Source organism: Dermacentor variabilis, chromosome 4 (assembly GCF_050947875.1).
Source record: "Dermacentor variabilis isolate Ectoservices chromosome 4, ASM5094787v1, whole genome shotgun sequence".
In the NCBI taxonomy this organism is placed as follows: domain Eukaryota; kingdom Metazoa; phylum Arthropoda; class Arachnida; order Ixodida; family Ixodidae; genus Dermacentor; species Dermacentor variabilis.
Window position 1 is genome coordinate 118276173 of NC_134571.1, and position 16086 is coordinate 118292258.

General features: G+C 45.5%; 1 protein-coding gene across 3 annotated transcripts in view; it reads right to left on the minus strand.

Annotated features, from left to right (window-relative positions):
• The window catches only part of LOC142579680 (thromboxane-A synthase-like), a 66027-nt gene that overhangs the window by 26029 nt on the left and 23912 nt on the right, over window positions 1-16086 (minus strand). Inside the window, exon 1 of one of the 3 annotated variants that reach the window (XM_075690131.1) lies at window positions 10862-11001. The exons of the other annotated variants lie outside the window; for them this stretch is intronic. The gene's annotated coding sequence lies outside the window, so the exon portion shown is untranslated. Of the gene's footprint in view, window positions 1-10861; window positions 11002-16086 lie in introns of those variants that run through there. 3 annotated transcript variants of the gene reach the window in all.

Genomic DNA, 16086 nt, shown 5'->3' on the forward strand with positions numbered 1-16086 from the left:
GCGTCTGCGTCGGTAATAAGATGACGGGGTCACTAGATAGATGTCGACCAATTCAGTAGTCTGCGCTTCGCCACGGTGGTTGTAGGCACTTCAACCGCTTTGCTTTCCTTCGCAATGTCTTGCCGGTACCGCCTCCAGAGGTGCTGTTCAGGGAATCGCCAACTTCTGCCTAATTGTTGAATTCGCCATCTTGCCAGGTCTGATTGGCCCATAGGGCTGCTACGGCGTCTCTGATTGGCTCAAAACGCTGCCATTGCATAAGTAAACAATATGGCAGAATTTGACAATGTTTAGAGTAGCACGCCGGTTCCACTTGCTCCAGCTTCTGGTTGCGTTTTCTCTTTTTGATTACTACAGATGCAGACAGATTGCTTAGGTTTCGCGCGAGAATTCACCATCCAACGTGCAGATTTTGTGCTGTCTTCTCTTTTTTTTTGTTTTTCTGAGTTAGCTTGGCCTATGGCATAGAAAAATGAGTTACACGTGATCGCTAAGCCCTATCTTCTCTAGCATGAAGTTGGAGAAAGAGTAGTGGTGTTTCACGGTGAACTCTCTTTGGAAACTCTGTCCGAGAAATTCTATGTACTGATGATGCTGTAAATGCTGTTGTGAAAATAAAGAAGGAGGGGATCATACGTGATCAGGCACTCGTCAGAGCGTCGTGTAGATGCAATATATCATGTTGAGAGGATTGACTGTAACACCCTGCACTGATCGCTGCAGTTAGAGAACGCTTGTGCGAGCGTTCAGTTGACGGCCGTAATGCGATGGTTTCTGGAAATCGCCTGCACCTTTGCTTCGCCTCTGTGCCGTTGTGCGTGCGGTGAAGAGAGCGTCGCAGACAGAGCAGCGGCTCTAGGTGTTGTTTTCTTGACGACCGTAAGGTTACCGTGATCGCCACAGACTAAGGTAAAACAGCTGAGATTTTTTTTGTTTCGATGAAGAAAATTGTTTACCGAAATCTACTGTGAACTTGCTGATCAAGACAGATGATGGCTCAAATACGAAAAACCCTTTGCATACTAGAAGCATTTCCCACCCTACTTCTGTGCTTAAGAGAATATGGGATTGACTGAATGACAGAGTTGATATCTTAAACTTGCTCCTGGACTACAGAGGCTACAGCTTAATATCGACCAATTGGAATTATTTCACATCCAGCAAAATACCAACACACGGCCTGCTTTGTGCACCACGCCTCCATCGCGGCGTGATCACCACGGTTGGTAATAGGATCTACTATCCCGTCCGCATTCAGGAGCGAAACGTCATGTGCGTGGTGCAACCACCGAGTTCAAGTCCGACGAAACATATTGTTTTAGGGGCTGGACGTAAATGTGACGTCGCGTCAGTGTGCTTTGCAAAGGACATCAAGCTTAGCGATGGGTTCCAAAGTGTACCAGCAGCACGGGCTGCATATTTTAGGATTTCAGATAACTCGGAGGGAAACGAGTAACGAATGCATAATTTATTTCAGTGGCAAAGTGCTTACATAAAAATTAAAAAGGACGGGAAAGACGTCGGGATTACAACTGAGTGTTACTGAATACAATGAAACTGTGGACTAAGGAAGGAAGGCTGGAACTTATCTGGCCTAATATGCCGCCCTCTTCGAGACGCCATATGAGAGAATCCTGATGCGATTCTCCTTGTCTCTTTGTATGCTGAGAGTTTCATAAATTATTCTCTCAGGGTCTTTAGTCGCCGAGGGTACGTGTGGCGACGAAAAGCAGGTGGTGAAGCGAAACGTGCGTTTCTCAGCGCTAACAATTTACGCTATGATGCAATAACCCCAACTGCTTTCGTCTACAGCATAATTCTTGCACTGAGTTGTACTGGAATCTCGACTAGGCATTTCGTCTGCGAGAAAACTGTCTCAATCGAGAATGCCGCCAGCCATGACACTAGAAGAGAACGTTTAAGGTAAAATAAGGAGTCAGCGTCCCGCATCGGCTGCGCCGGCGTGCCAGTTCTGTGCAATTCCTCCTCCCGCAGGAGAGACCCGGAAGGAAATAGCACGGGTATAGTCACCGAGACTTAGACGCGTCCATGACCTGTAAATATGGGTGCCTAGGAAATGGAGGTAGCGGTCCGGGTTCTTAAAAAAAAGGTAGTCTGTAATACGGTGACATGGAAAATTATTTGATGATGGCTGAGTCGCCGTAAACTATGTGAGCCTAACAAATGACCTGAACTGAGACAACTTAGAGATGCAAACTCGATCGCTCACTTATCAGAGTCTAACGAAAAGTACTTTTCACATCCAGCCACTGTACGTTGCGCTGCAGTTTACTTTCCGGGCTCAGTACTCGCCCAGCAACAAGTGTTTTCGCATGAGCCTGCGGGGCTACTTCCGCCTGACGTCACGCCTGGCTTCACGCTGAAAAGAAAGCAGGAGCTTGTAGAATCTAGAACATCAAGTGGTTTTATACAACTTTAACTGATCAGGTTGATGCTGCAGCCGCTTTTGATAGAGGTCGCTGGGCGAACCATAAAACCGAAGAACTGGTGGGACCAGGTTTAACAGGTTGGCGGCGAGCTCTTCGCATCGAATGTTCCTGGATGTCGAATCTCGGCGGAGCGTGGGAAAACAGTTAATATATAGGTGCGCCGCTATCGCCTGTCACTCGCAATATCTATCATCGGCTCGCGACCCGCTATCACTTTCCCATCTGTGAGCACACAAAGCACCCGCATCATCAACGGGGTGATTGCGGACCTCTGTGCGACGCGCCCACTCGACGCATGGCCTCCCGGGTACGCAACGAAAACAATCGAGTCCGCCTGTACGCGGAGGCACTGGAAGACAGGCAACCCCCTTCTCCCCCCACTGACTCTCGCTCTCTCCCCGTCGTCTACCTCTCCATCTTTAGAATAGTAACATGCAGTACTGAAGAACCCACACTCTGGTCACCACGATAACCCGTCTACAATTTCAGTCTGGTTGTTTCTTCATTTAGCTACTCTAAGTGCCCGTCACGGAGCTGTTGACTGCAGAAGTGAAAAATACGCACTAAAATATCACCGTGCATATCACTGTGCACCGTACTTGAGGCGCACATTTTCATATTTTTCCGTGCATCTTCGAATTTGAGGTTACGAGCAACACTTTGTTGCTGTTATTTATTTCTAATAGGAAGGGCCTCTAGGCTTAAGGAAAGAGAAATAAGAATTAAAATAGGGCGGGTAAGTCGGTGGCATGTACGAAGTGCAAGAGCTCGACACTTGCAATTGTGTCACTGTCGCAGTCGACTCACCGAACCAGAGAGTTGTGAGTTTAGTTCAGAGGCCATCGCTCTGTAACGTGGAAACGTACCATGCCACCATGGCTAGTGCGTTTGTTCTCGTGTAACTGGACTGCTTCGCTACGCATACACGTTTTCGCAAATCCACCTCGTTTCCAGTTGACTGGGGCGATCACGTATGGCTTCTTTTAAGCGCCACGCATCATTGTACAGACTGACCCAGACATAATTACAATAGAATAGCACTGAAGAAGCTTTTCATTATAAATATTGTAACTGGCATCAGAAAAAAAAAAGAAAAAAACCAAGCCATCGAATATATCCCAGAAAGTAACAACACAAAGCGACGTTGAACACACACACACATACGTACACACACACGCACACGACCGATGATGCATCTATGGTATGAACGCAGGCCACTGTAACTTTTCTATTTTCACACAAGCAGCTGCGAGAGTGATAGATGAAAGTAGAACCTATAAGTGTGTGACACCATGGCCAGGAACACATAGCTAAACCCGCTAAGACGTTCTTTTTTGCACGTGCTAAAAATAAATTCTGTAGATTACTGCTGATGATATTGTTGCGAGTAATGCATTTGGCAAAATGAACAGACCACAGATAAAACAAACGTTGTAACAGCGATGACAGCACCGAGAAGTCGGCCTACGGTGGACGTGTTCACGAGACGCGGATGGCATGTCGCATAGACTTTCGCGTGTCGTTTCTGCTGACGCGACCTGTCGGCTAGTTTTTTCGACATTGTCACCACGTTTGCGCACGTAGTGACTACGTCCTCTTTACGACGCTTATGCAATCACTGGCTTGAACCAACCGGGAAGCATCCTAATCAACCGAGAGCAACTCCGGATTTGCCAATCGTTTGAAAGAGTTGTGATATTCCAGGGACACAGTGTGCCTTGCACAAGCAACTCGATCCGTAGAGAAGACGGTGCCTATCTTGGCACCTGCGCGACGCGTCGAGGGGGCCCAGATTTGGCAGGCGACAAACTTCGGCGCAGCAAGACCAGCCAACCGGTCAGGTATTTTTCCGATGTCGGTGTCGACAGCTATGAACTGCCGTTTCTTTTTCATTGCTTATCGGTTGGCAAACGGGAAGACAACAACTCTATGGCGCGTGCCTAAAGTTTACATTGTCACGTTGTTGACCGCGACGCCCAGGCCCGACTCAACAATGATAGATATGGCCGAACGTGCCGCAGTGCCTGAGCGGAGGCAGATAGCAAGTGTCATTGTTCACAAGGTGAAATTAAATCCTTTCGATTTGACTCGCCGAAATGATCAAGGGTGAGGGTTGGACTCACGATAAAGTACTCGTATTCATAACCTGACCACCGGTACGTATGTGACGTCGCGGATTTCGAAGTATTTTTCTCAAATTCGGGCCATTTCTGAGCCGGTAAGGTTCAGCGGCCCGACTTACGAAACTTTTCGTTCGTAAGTGCTCGTTGGCACTGGGCGGCTGCCTTCGCTAATGACGTGTCCAGCGCCAGAAATGGCTGAAACATTCTCCTAGGAGCAATTCTAGCGTAAGATGTTTTCGTGAATACGGGCCCTGGAAATCTGCTACATAGGTTGAACATCTGGCCAATTTCGAATGGAATGCATCCTTCAATCCTTATTTAGTGGTAAATAATTAGCTAGGCGAGTGTAGACGCTGTTAAAATACCTCGAGTCATGACGAGCTGGTTCGAGGACTTCGCGGCGGCATCGCCACCGGTTTGCTGCTGTCCTTTCCGGCATGAGAAGCCTATACTGTGACAGTGGCCGTGTTGCTGTTTCATAAGAGTGATTTACCTATCCGCGTAACTTATTATGCATCCTTAAAGTTCCGTTTGTGAATCTTCCTCACCCCCGCAATGCCCATGATAGGTGATAGGCTAACATACTCAAGGTACGAGGTACAAACATAGATGCACGTAATAAGTATCCAGTAAGGTGTATATTGTGTGGAGGTGTACGCTTCAGCAAAAGCGAAAGCGCTCCCTTTAATTGCGTGTGGCTCCGCTCTCAATATGCGCTGGTCATGTTAATCGAAGTATAATTCTCTGCCAGACACAGCTGCGTCGGCTCTGCCGTTACGCAGTGTTTCATCATTTGTTTTGAATGCGACAAAAAGAGATAGTGCCGATACAATCGACGCTTCTTATAGCTGCCCTGGAGTTTTTCCACTCTTGACACAGGCAAGTTTTCCTCCCAGAGAAAGAGATAGAGAAAGAAATAATTAAATGAAGGAAGAAAGGTGGATGTGGTCGACTAGCATGATCGCCTAGGACAACATGGCGGTGTTTTCCAGTCGATAGATTCAGTGCACTTTCCTTCAGAGAGAGTTCTGCCAGAAGACAATGCGGCAGTGATGCTTGGTTTGCATGGAGGGAAATTGCTCGTCAGTTGGTCGTTCTGACGGAAAAAAACTGCGGTTGCAATGTGCGCTTTGTATATATTTATTTATTTCCTTGCACAATCACGGTGAAAAGGGAGTGGAGGCGAAAGCAAGCAATGGCCTCACAGAGTCTCGGTCCTCTTTACAGAATTGAACGAAAATTTAGCAATTCGCACTCCGAAACGGATCTTTAGATACAAAATAAAACGCGTGTATCCAGACTTGGAACAACTGGTAACAGTTCAGTGCGAACGAAATAAGTTCTAATATAGAAGGAAGAGCTGTCTACTGTAGATCTTGAAGCAGTATACCTAAAATGACTAAATACATATGACACAATTACAATAATTTGCTTAATTGCTTGCTTGATTCACGAACGCGAAAGCTAAGTGCTCCTCATTGTATGTATATGTGTGCGCATGTTTCCGTTGGCTCATTTTTTTCGTGTCGTTTCTCCAAGTTCATTATACAATCAAATGTTGTGGAAATACCGGGGAAGAAACCTGCCAGCATTTCGCATCATCACATCACACAAATCAAGCAAATCAACGTACTTCACAGCAAAGAAAAGTAACAGGAATGGGCGCAAAGTGACACACACTTGTCACACGATGATGCATAGTTTTTACATGACTCATGAGCCCACATATCAAGACGGATGCGGAAACGGCAAGAGCGCTTCATTGTACGGGGAACACCGGAGAGATTAGAAATGCTACACGTGAGTCTCTAATGTGTGAGTGCCTTATGTGAGCGCCAAGGGCAATCATATGTTGCACCAAGTGCCTCTTGCATTTACTTTTGAATGATTGAAATAATCATGAGCAGAATTTCTTTTTCACCGTGAATATTTTTTCCGTATTTATAGAGAGTTTGACAGCCATTATTTCGACAGGCATTTTACGCTCAAGATTTCGAATTTTATAGACGTAATCTGGTTAGCGTGTTTGAAGTTGGAGAAAGTAGGTTGTATTATTAGAGAGTTGTCGCAGTTACATTGATTGTGTCCAGTCGCTTTTTTTGCAGTATTTTATAAATATTAGTTGACTTAATATCCTCGACGCTTGTATGTGTGAATATGAGAATAAGACTTTTTTTGTGGAAGATAACGAATACATTGGAATTTGCCATCATTATCATGCTACATTTTAATATGCCCCATGTTAATTAAGGCTATACAAATGCATAGTACAAAACATATTTTATCCATATGGTGATAAGCTATTGTATCCTATATACTTGTATCCTTCCAATCTTTACGCAGTTCAGCCTTTTGTTTATTAACACGAGTGGGCCTTGAAAATCCTCCAAATTTAAACTTTGTTACCAGGTAAACTTGAGTGCCCTGAAAAACTACTCTAATTTTGTGTGAGTCACGTTTATTAGGAGATTTCACATTTACTTTGTCCAAATTGTTCACATTTAGGCTCACCGATTTGTTTGCAACCATTCCCTGAAGAGCTTTATCAAGTAAACGCTCACACAATTCTGTCAAAGCTTAATGTGTCTGCATCAGTAAATAAAACGTTCGTACCACGCGCACACATATTTAGGTCAGAATAATTCAGTATGCGCGTTATATCATTCATTTATATCAGGAACAACAATGGCCTCAATAAGGGTCCCTGGGCAACGCCATGCTGCAATTACTTTCCTTCACTCAGACATTGAGTGCATCATGATACATGCTTTTTTCCCTCTCTCCTCGAAGATCGCTTCCTTCTGTGCATGAAACCAGTCCTCAAAGCTTTTGAAGTTTTCAAGTGAAGTTGCGAAGGTTTCAAGTGAAGTTTTCAGTAGAGCAAACTACCAGTTATTGTTCTGTCAGAAAAGAAAAAAAAAAAACATATTTTTAGAATCGTTGTTCTGAAATAATGATTTTTGGTACTATATTTCGGGCTCTTGCTTTGCGTGCATATTTGTTGAAACATTAAACGAATGAAAACAATCGGGATATCTGTGCCGTTGATGCAGCAAGTGATCGGTAGCAAAAGGGATAATGGACTGTAGTTAACACCCCATACATCGCAACAGTTTGTGCAAGCGTTTTGAATTAGCGGCTATGGGAAAGGAGCGAAGTCTTTGTTGGATTAATTGTACCGGTCCAGCGCCGAGGGTTGCCAAACGGGCACCACCGAGGAGTTCGCCTTTTGATTAAAACAGCCGTGTCTACGCGGAATAATGCATTTTATCCGTGTTATGTCCTCCGGACTAGACGGGCAGAGTATAGCGACTTGTCGGCACACGCTCAGCTATTGCAATCGTTTGGCTAAATTACCCTCGTCAAACTAAGCTCTGGTACATCACGTCGTTTATACGCTCTTAATCTCGTCGCATATAAGTTACACTAAGCGGAAACCTCTTTGGAACAATATTAAGGTGTTAAATTTAATGAAGCTTACGTGGAACGACATTGTCCAGTCTGTATTAACGGAGTCTGATCAATGTCGCAGTCTGTAAGCGTGACATACAGGGTGAGAGCCGACGCTCGAGGGACTTTGTTCCTCATAGGCTCCACTCACTAAGTGAAACGTGTTTGCAAATGTATTCGACTTATTTAATGGGACTTGTGCTACTACGTCAAGTGTGTATAGTGGATTGAAGAGCGGGTGAGCGCCGTTGTCCGTTCACACGATCGAGCCGGTCTACCTTTACGCACAGTACATGTGTATATGGCGAGACAGGAATGGAGAAGGAAGATAACGGCACCCCAACTCCGTGTGTACGCCGACTTTGCCGATAGCAATCCGCATGACGTGGCAGCTTGGGCAAGGTTCTTTCGACCGATTGTCCATGGCTGTTTGCGTTTGACGTAGCCAGTTGTGTGCGGTATCACCGTGTATACGACTGCCGAGCAGAAGTGGAACGTGCCCAGTGCATCGTTGGAAACCCTCTGCACCCTTTATGCACCAGAGCATAGCATATGCACTCCAAGGGAAATTGTCAACTTTTGGGGTTGATCTCTTTACCCTACAACAATAATCTTGCGTGTACTTCCTATACTGGCGACGCTGCGCCCCCGGTACTTTCACGACACAAACAACAAGTACGTACGCATCAGTGCGACATACGCTCTAAAAACTGGGGGTGGGGAGACGGGTGGTGGGTTCTCAGGAATCAGGTAGCCGAGTTGCTTTTAAAAGCACTGTTTTACTATCACGAAACGTCGGATGGAGTGAAATGCATTGTTCACTCTGTAAGGAACGGGAGAGTGAAATGTCCTGTATACTCCGCAGGCACAATTCGCGGCCGCGCTACCCAGCATCAGTCTACACGATTATCTGATTTGCCACTAGAGGGACACTTGCAGTGCACGTCATCGCTTTCTGGTGGTAGTTGTGACCGCAACACCAGAGGTCTTGAAAGGTATTTAGAATTAAAGACATAAAGGCGGTGGCTACTCCTTTGCCCAATTAAAAAAAAAAAACGAAATAGAACGCTGTAACATAAGAAGAAACGTCACAGATTCGCAGACTCAGTGGTGGACTAGAGAACAAATGAAATCCGCATGTAGTCCTACATAGACGCGCCGCAAGTTGCGGACACAAAAGGCGAGAACTAGTTGCACCACACATTATACTGAGTTTCGAACGTGTACACGAAGCCGCGATGGGGTCCCAGTTGAACGGGAGCGCAGATTGGTGAGCAAGATGTGCACATAACGTGACACACGCAGACAAACAACAGTCAAAAGTGCGAATCGTCACGCAGCATACACAAAGATGAACATGACACGTATATTAAACAGGCGCACGTAAATACTAATAATGAAGAAAGTTGCGGTTACCCACCTCTATATCCCAGCCTGGCACGTATTACAGTATTTCTATCTGCGTAAATAAATAAATAAATAAATAAATAAATAAATAAATAAATAAATAAATAAATAAATAAATATTCAAGTGCGCTCAATGCTTTTCGCTGCACTGCTTTCGATGGCGTAGCGCTGAGCACCGTTACAAGTACGAAAAGTGGGCGATCCAGCTGCTATCTATGTACAGCGTGGCTTGGGGAATCGATACGTCGTTGACGAACATCCTCGTGATGACGAACATCCTCATCGTCGTTTGCGAAGCGGCAAACAGGACACGAAGTTAAGAACTTGTAAAGTTTATCTACAGCTGCGGCTAGAAAGCGAGTGAAAGAGACATCACAATCCAGAGGACCACTAAAGGTAATGTTTGTCTTGCCTTGGCGAGGATGGAACGAACATTTCATAGCGTGAACGAAAGGGGACAGAAAGAGTGAAATGAGTCGGCAGCTGGGGGTGGACAGCGCCGGCAATCAATGTTTGCATTGCTGAACCCTGCAGCTCATTCAGAGTTCGTTCATCTGAAACTTCTTTCGGTAGATTACAACGACGTGATTGCCCTAGGAAGTCGTCGTTCACATCAGTAAAGGTAAAAATGAATGAATGTGGATATAGCTAAACAATGTTCGAACAGTTATTGCACCTGAGAAGTCCAAAAGAAACTTTCTTCTATTCTATTTCTTTTTTCTTAAATCAGTGAGCGAAAGAAAAGAAACTTACAAGGAAGGGCGATTCTCCGACTCCGTAGTCGGTACAACGTATAAGAAGGCAGGAGGGGCCCCGCCCAGATGACGGAAGCGCAGCAGCCTACTGCCTCGGCGACTAACGAAATAGACCCGCTGACGCGACTCGGCCCAGTTCGAAGCACGGACTGCGTTGTTCTCCGTCGACGGGGTCACTGGCCGTCGGGCTCATGACGTCAGTCCAGAGTGCGCGCCTATTGGTGGAGTCTCGCGCGCACCCAAACGCCGCTGCCTTCTGAAGTTGTACGCGACTACAGAAATGTCCGAGATTTAACTGACTTGCCCGCACAAAGCAACTAACAGAGCGTGCACAGCGCATGGCGTCAGTACTCGTTGACGGGAAGCACGGGCCATCGTCCAAGATGGCACAACAGTCAGGGCCTAGAGTTTACGCAGTAGTTCTCTCTGCTCAGCAGATCGGTTAGGTTGCGTGCGCACGAATTCGACCGCCCCGCACCGTCGGAAGGAATCCAGAAGCGGGAGCTGTTGGGGCACCCGGCCTATTGGTGTCGATCTCCGTGCGTAAATCATGTTCCCGATAGACTGAGGGAGACGGAAATGGTTACTGAAGACCAGTTTCTGCAAATATCTTCTTATCTTCCGGCGAATGATAGTAAGGAATCATGCGATCAATGCAAAATGTGCGCAGACGTACCGGAATCCGGCGGTGGTCGTGCGGAGGGAAAGCACCGACAAGCATGTCGACGCCGCTGCTACTCAACAAAGCTTGTTGTCGTCCCAGACGTGAGCGCGGGCTCTCAGCCAGAAAGAGAGGAAACGCCGAGTGGTGCTGCTCGCAAAGCGAGAGCACTTTTCTCCGCCGCCGCACGTGCCCCAAAGCGACTTGCATGTAAATTAGCGGGCAATAAAATGCAAACGTGGCGTTAAGAACAGTCACAAATAACTCTGTTGGAAACCGTTCTTGCGCCACACCTTTATCTAAGCACCACGAACTAAAGCCCCGAGAAACGTGATGCTTGCGATGCTTGAGAGATGGCCTTCGTCGCACAATTATAGTGTTTTGGCGCAACTAGATGGCAATAGGCTATCGTTGTGGCCAGGTTGGATTGGAGGATGATGAAGCTTTAGCGATTCTTTAACTCTGGTTGCCAAGCCGTTTTCGTAATGTTTTTGTTTGAGCGCTTATAATTGGCAGTTTAAGTAACTGTGGGCGTAGCAGGTGTTTTGTTAACGCCATACTTTTGGCAACACAACGAAATGAGACACTATAGACCATACCTTAGAGTAACACTTGCATACACGGTTTGATCTGATCAACCTAACAATGGGAAAGTGCAATAAATCTAAGTAAAATGTTTACGCCAAAGTTGCATCAACCGCTGAATATGGCGTGAAACTCTTCTCGCTGTGGTAACTCAAGTTTAAGTTCACTCCAGTGCACGTTTAGTATCACAGGGCACTTTCCTTATTGAGCCTGATAGCAGAACGCCCAACGTAAGGCCGGAAAAAAGCTTCACGCACTGCTGTCTAAATCGTCTTGAGCGAAAACAATTTGGCATAGTTAGATGGAAAACGTCGGACTCCATGCAAGGTATAACTCCACGCAATATTTGAAAAGCCGATCGTTCTGAGCCGATCCAGCTCTTCCCTGAGAAATGAGATGGCGGTAGGCGCACCGGCCTTTATAAGCATTTCATTCCCGTAGGGTAGCCAGCAGGACTCTTGACTATTTAACATCCCTGCTTACCGTTCATCTCTCTCTCTCTCTCTCTCTCTCTCTCTCTCTCTCTCTCTCTCTCTCTCTTTCATTCTCGCTACAGCGAAAAGCGGACGGCAATCTTGCTCATGTCGCCCTGACTACTCTACACACACGACAACATAACAGTGGCTATCAAAAAAGTAAAAATACATTTTACATGGCAGGCAAAATACTTACATGGTTATACAACTGTATGGTTTATACAACCAAGAATTGCAATAAACAGCAACCAATAAAAAGGTAAGCGTGCAAAAGTGAGTATAGGCAACAATTAGCTGATGATGTATTTGCCAGTAATAGGCATTGCAGCTCTTTCAATGAAATTTGTGTGATACCAAAAAGCTGTTGCCTGCTATTTGCATTCCCTACTGATCACCATCTTTGCATCTTTATAAAACTGTAAACTATTCCTGCAAACTATGCGCCGTGCGACAGTATTCCACTTGGCTTCTTCGCCCAAAACGGCACTCTACGCGAACGCTATAGTGCGCGTTTAATCATTCTTACGGTCATGGTACACCAGACAAGTGAAAGCAGTCCATAATTTATAAGCTTCTCAGGTGACGGGATGTCCAGTTGTGAAAAGAATGTCATGCATTCGTTAGATAATGTCATTCATTAGATAATCTAAATTAAGCCTCAGTTTTAAGCAAGGGGATTTCCCACAACTTTTATGTCGCAGCTTGTTGAAAAATAAAAAAAAATAAATAAAATATTCGATGTTCGATACGGTAACCGAAGTTTGGTTCTCTACAATTTTTGTATTCGATTCGATTCGACCGACCGCGGTTACCCAGTGGCTATGGCGCTGCGCTGCCGAGCTCGAGGTAGCGGGTTCGATCCCGGCCACGGCGGGAGAATTTCGACGGGGGTGAAGCGCAAAAACACCCCTGTGTATAGATTTAGGTGCACGCTAAAGAAAAAGAGGTGGCCTACAATTCTTCACTAGAGAGAGAGAGAAAGAGAGAGAGAGATAAGGAATGCAGGGATGTTAACCAGTCAAGAGTCTAGTAGGCTACCCTACGCAGGGAGAAGGGCCAAGGGGAAGAGAGAGAAGGGAGAGAGAGAGAGAGAGAGAGAGTATAGAGACGTGTACGGACAGTACTTGAGTGAAAGCTGCTCATGCAAACCAGATGTTCTCAGAAAACACAAAAGTGCCCTTACTGCCTTCTGAGCCAATGATCGGTGGGGATGGTGCTCTAGTACTGTCTGTTCACTCAGAGGACGATCATCTAATTTCCTCAATGTGTTGGACAAAGATTGCCGTTGTGCTTCAAACTGAGGAGGACAATGACACAGTAAGTGGTCAATGTTCTCCTCGCACCCGCAAACATCACATGCAGGAATATATCAGCCATTCCAGTTAGTGCTGAGTAGGCATTCGTGAAGGCAACTCCAAGCCACAACCGACACAGAAGAGACGCTTCGCGTCGGTGCAGTCCGGCCGGAGGTCTGAGTTGCAGTGAAGGGTTTAGTCTGTGCAGTCTAGTGCACCTTTTATGGGCGGTATTCCACTCTGCTAAGGAGAGTGTGCGTGCTAGAATGCGAAGTTGTCTCGCAGCGTCGGTCCTTGAGAGAGGAATGGGGTTTCCTCATAATTAGATGGTGGTCCTCGCGTGCAAAATTTCGAAATAAGAAAAAAGAAATATATAAAAAAATTCATTAGAAAATTTTATTATTCGAATACCCACGCAAACACCTTTGGTGGACAAAAAAAATCTGATAACACGAGAAGTACGAACGCGTTGATCGCGGCGGCACCACCGTCTTGGAGTGGAAAAACAAACAAACATTACCAGTGGCAGCTTCTTTTTTGGAGTCATGGCACACTTAAAGGACGACATCAAAGGTTCTTCAGAAAACTCTCCCGAGAATTTAATTGCTGACGTCCGAGTGAAGTATCTGCATGCACGCCTGTCGACAGGAGCGAGCACGAAACGTTTATTAAACCGCTGGTTGCACATATATCGCAACCCGAAACCTCGAGAAGGAGCCGGAGGGTCTCCAAACGTTGGGGTTTTCGATAAATCTTGTTTTAAGTATTATCCGTTCTCATTCAGCTATATATTTTGACACTGCGTCTTGCTACACCGAGGGTGACGGTCACGACCATTTACCGAACGTGTTGTTTAGACACTGTGCGACATACGTGAGTATGGAGGGTGCTTTGCACACAAGAACTCAATACTAAGGCAGGACAAAAACACGAGCAATACACGGACGAAAAAAAAAAAATAACGCGGAGTTGTGTGCATGTGTGTTTTTGTGAAAGTGTTGCCCACGTTGTTGCTGTCTTTTTTTGAGTTCTGGAAAAGATTATTCTGAGTAAAAAGGACATTTCGGTTCTTGCATGTTCAATTGTATGGCATATTGTTCTGCATTTGAAATTGATACTTATTCTTCGGTTGTGCATTTGTGCGCGCAATGTACAATGCCTTCTGGCGTACACTACACTGGTCAGCAACTTTAGTGCCTTGACGATAAATACGCGTCACCTTGAGTAATTAACTAATCGCATAATCATGTACGATATTAGAGATATTAGCAACAAAAGTTTTTGCCGGCTTCTTCGCAGCGTTAAAATTTTGCGTGAGAATGAAATGTGCGATGTGTGTGTGTGTGAGAGAGTACATCCTTACAGCTATTTAAAGTTGACCATCAAAAGTAGAACAGCCACTAGCAAAAATAAATAACAAAAAAGAGAGAAGAAAAAAGAAGAGGCACAGAAAAGCGCAGTATTGCATGTTGAGCGTTGTCTGACACAGGGAGCGAAAGAAAGCCTTGCGTGTGTGTTTCCTTATTTCATTGTTTACCTTTTGTCTGTTAATTTGGCAACGTCAAAGGCGACGAAAGTTGACGTTCTTTCTCACTATCATAAACGAAATGAAATATAGCCACTTGAAACTTGATACTAAATCCTTTTTCTTTTTTTCTTTTTTTTATTCACTGTGAATGCACTCCAGTCTAAGGCCATCCACGAGCCGCTCGCGATGCTGAACAGGTTTCGCCTGCACTTAGCTTGTTTTATCCCGTCGCTAATAAAAAAAAAGTGTCTGGAAAGCGTTGCTCGGGCATTCAAAGTGCATCGTTGCGGCGTTATTAAGCGGTTGCGTTTCCCGTGGCCAATCTTCGCCAGCGCCGTCCGCATGAATCGTCTAAATAACGCGCACGCATTTTGGCTTTCTGCCAGCGCGTCATTAAAAGAGGAGCGGCTGGCTGAGAACACGTCGAACAATAACCTTCTCTCTCTCTCACACACACACACACACACACACACACACACACACACAAACACACACACACACACACACACACACACACACACACACACACACACACACACACACACACACACACACACACACACACACACACACACACACACACACACACACACACACACACACACACACACACACACACACACACACACACACACACGCGCGCGCGCGCGCGCGCATGCTTTCTGACGATTACAGTATACGTTAGAATCCGTTCTCACTTACGTACGCGGCGCAGTGCTTGCTTGCGACGATGACTAGAAATACGCATATATACGTCGCGTAGGTTTGCGTGACACCGGTGCTCGTGAAACAGTCGCACTCTGAACTTTGGAGAAAACGTTCGCAGATAATTCTGTTTTTAAAATTTATCCTCGTACAGGCCGCATTGCTAATCACTTACGTTGAAAAGAGCAACATTCCTGTAAATAAAAAATAAAGTAAGAAAACCCTCGGGGAAGGAAAGTCTATCTCGCGCCGGTATGTGATTACGTGCATAGTTTTACGATGGTAATGTTTTCGCTAGCTGGCATTTCTCATCTCAGCCTTTCTTAGTCCAATGGTCCCCAACTATAGTTTTCACAAATAAATAAATTTTCATTGCTTCTTTACGAAGAGCCTTTGCGCGATATCTAAGAAGAATAAAAAGTGCGGCTATTCGACGTCTCTGCACGGTATTTTAACATAGCAGGAATCTTTCAAATTTATTCAGCCTTTATTGCTATAGGACACGTAAATAAAATAAAACATCAACAACAACAACAAATATGCTGCGATTTTCGTCGTTCCCAAAGTGCGATTTCTATCACATGCGACGAAAATGGCAGTTGCACTCTTCGCACGCTCCCCTCGCCGCGCAACCACCAAATTGATCGCACG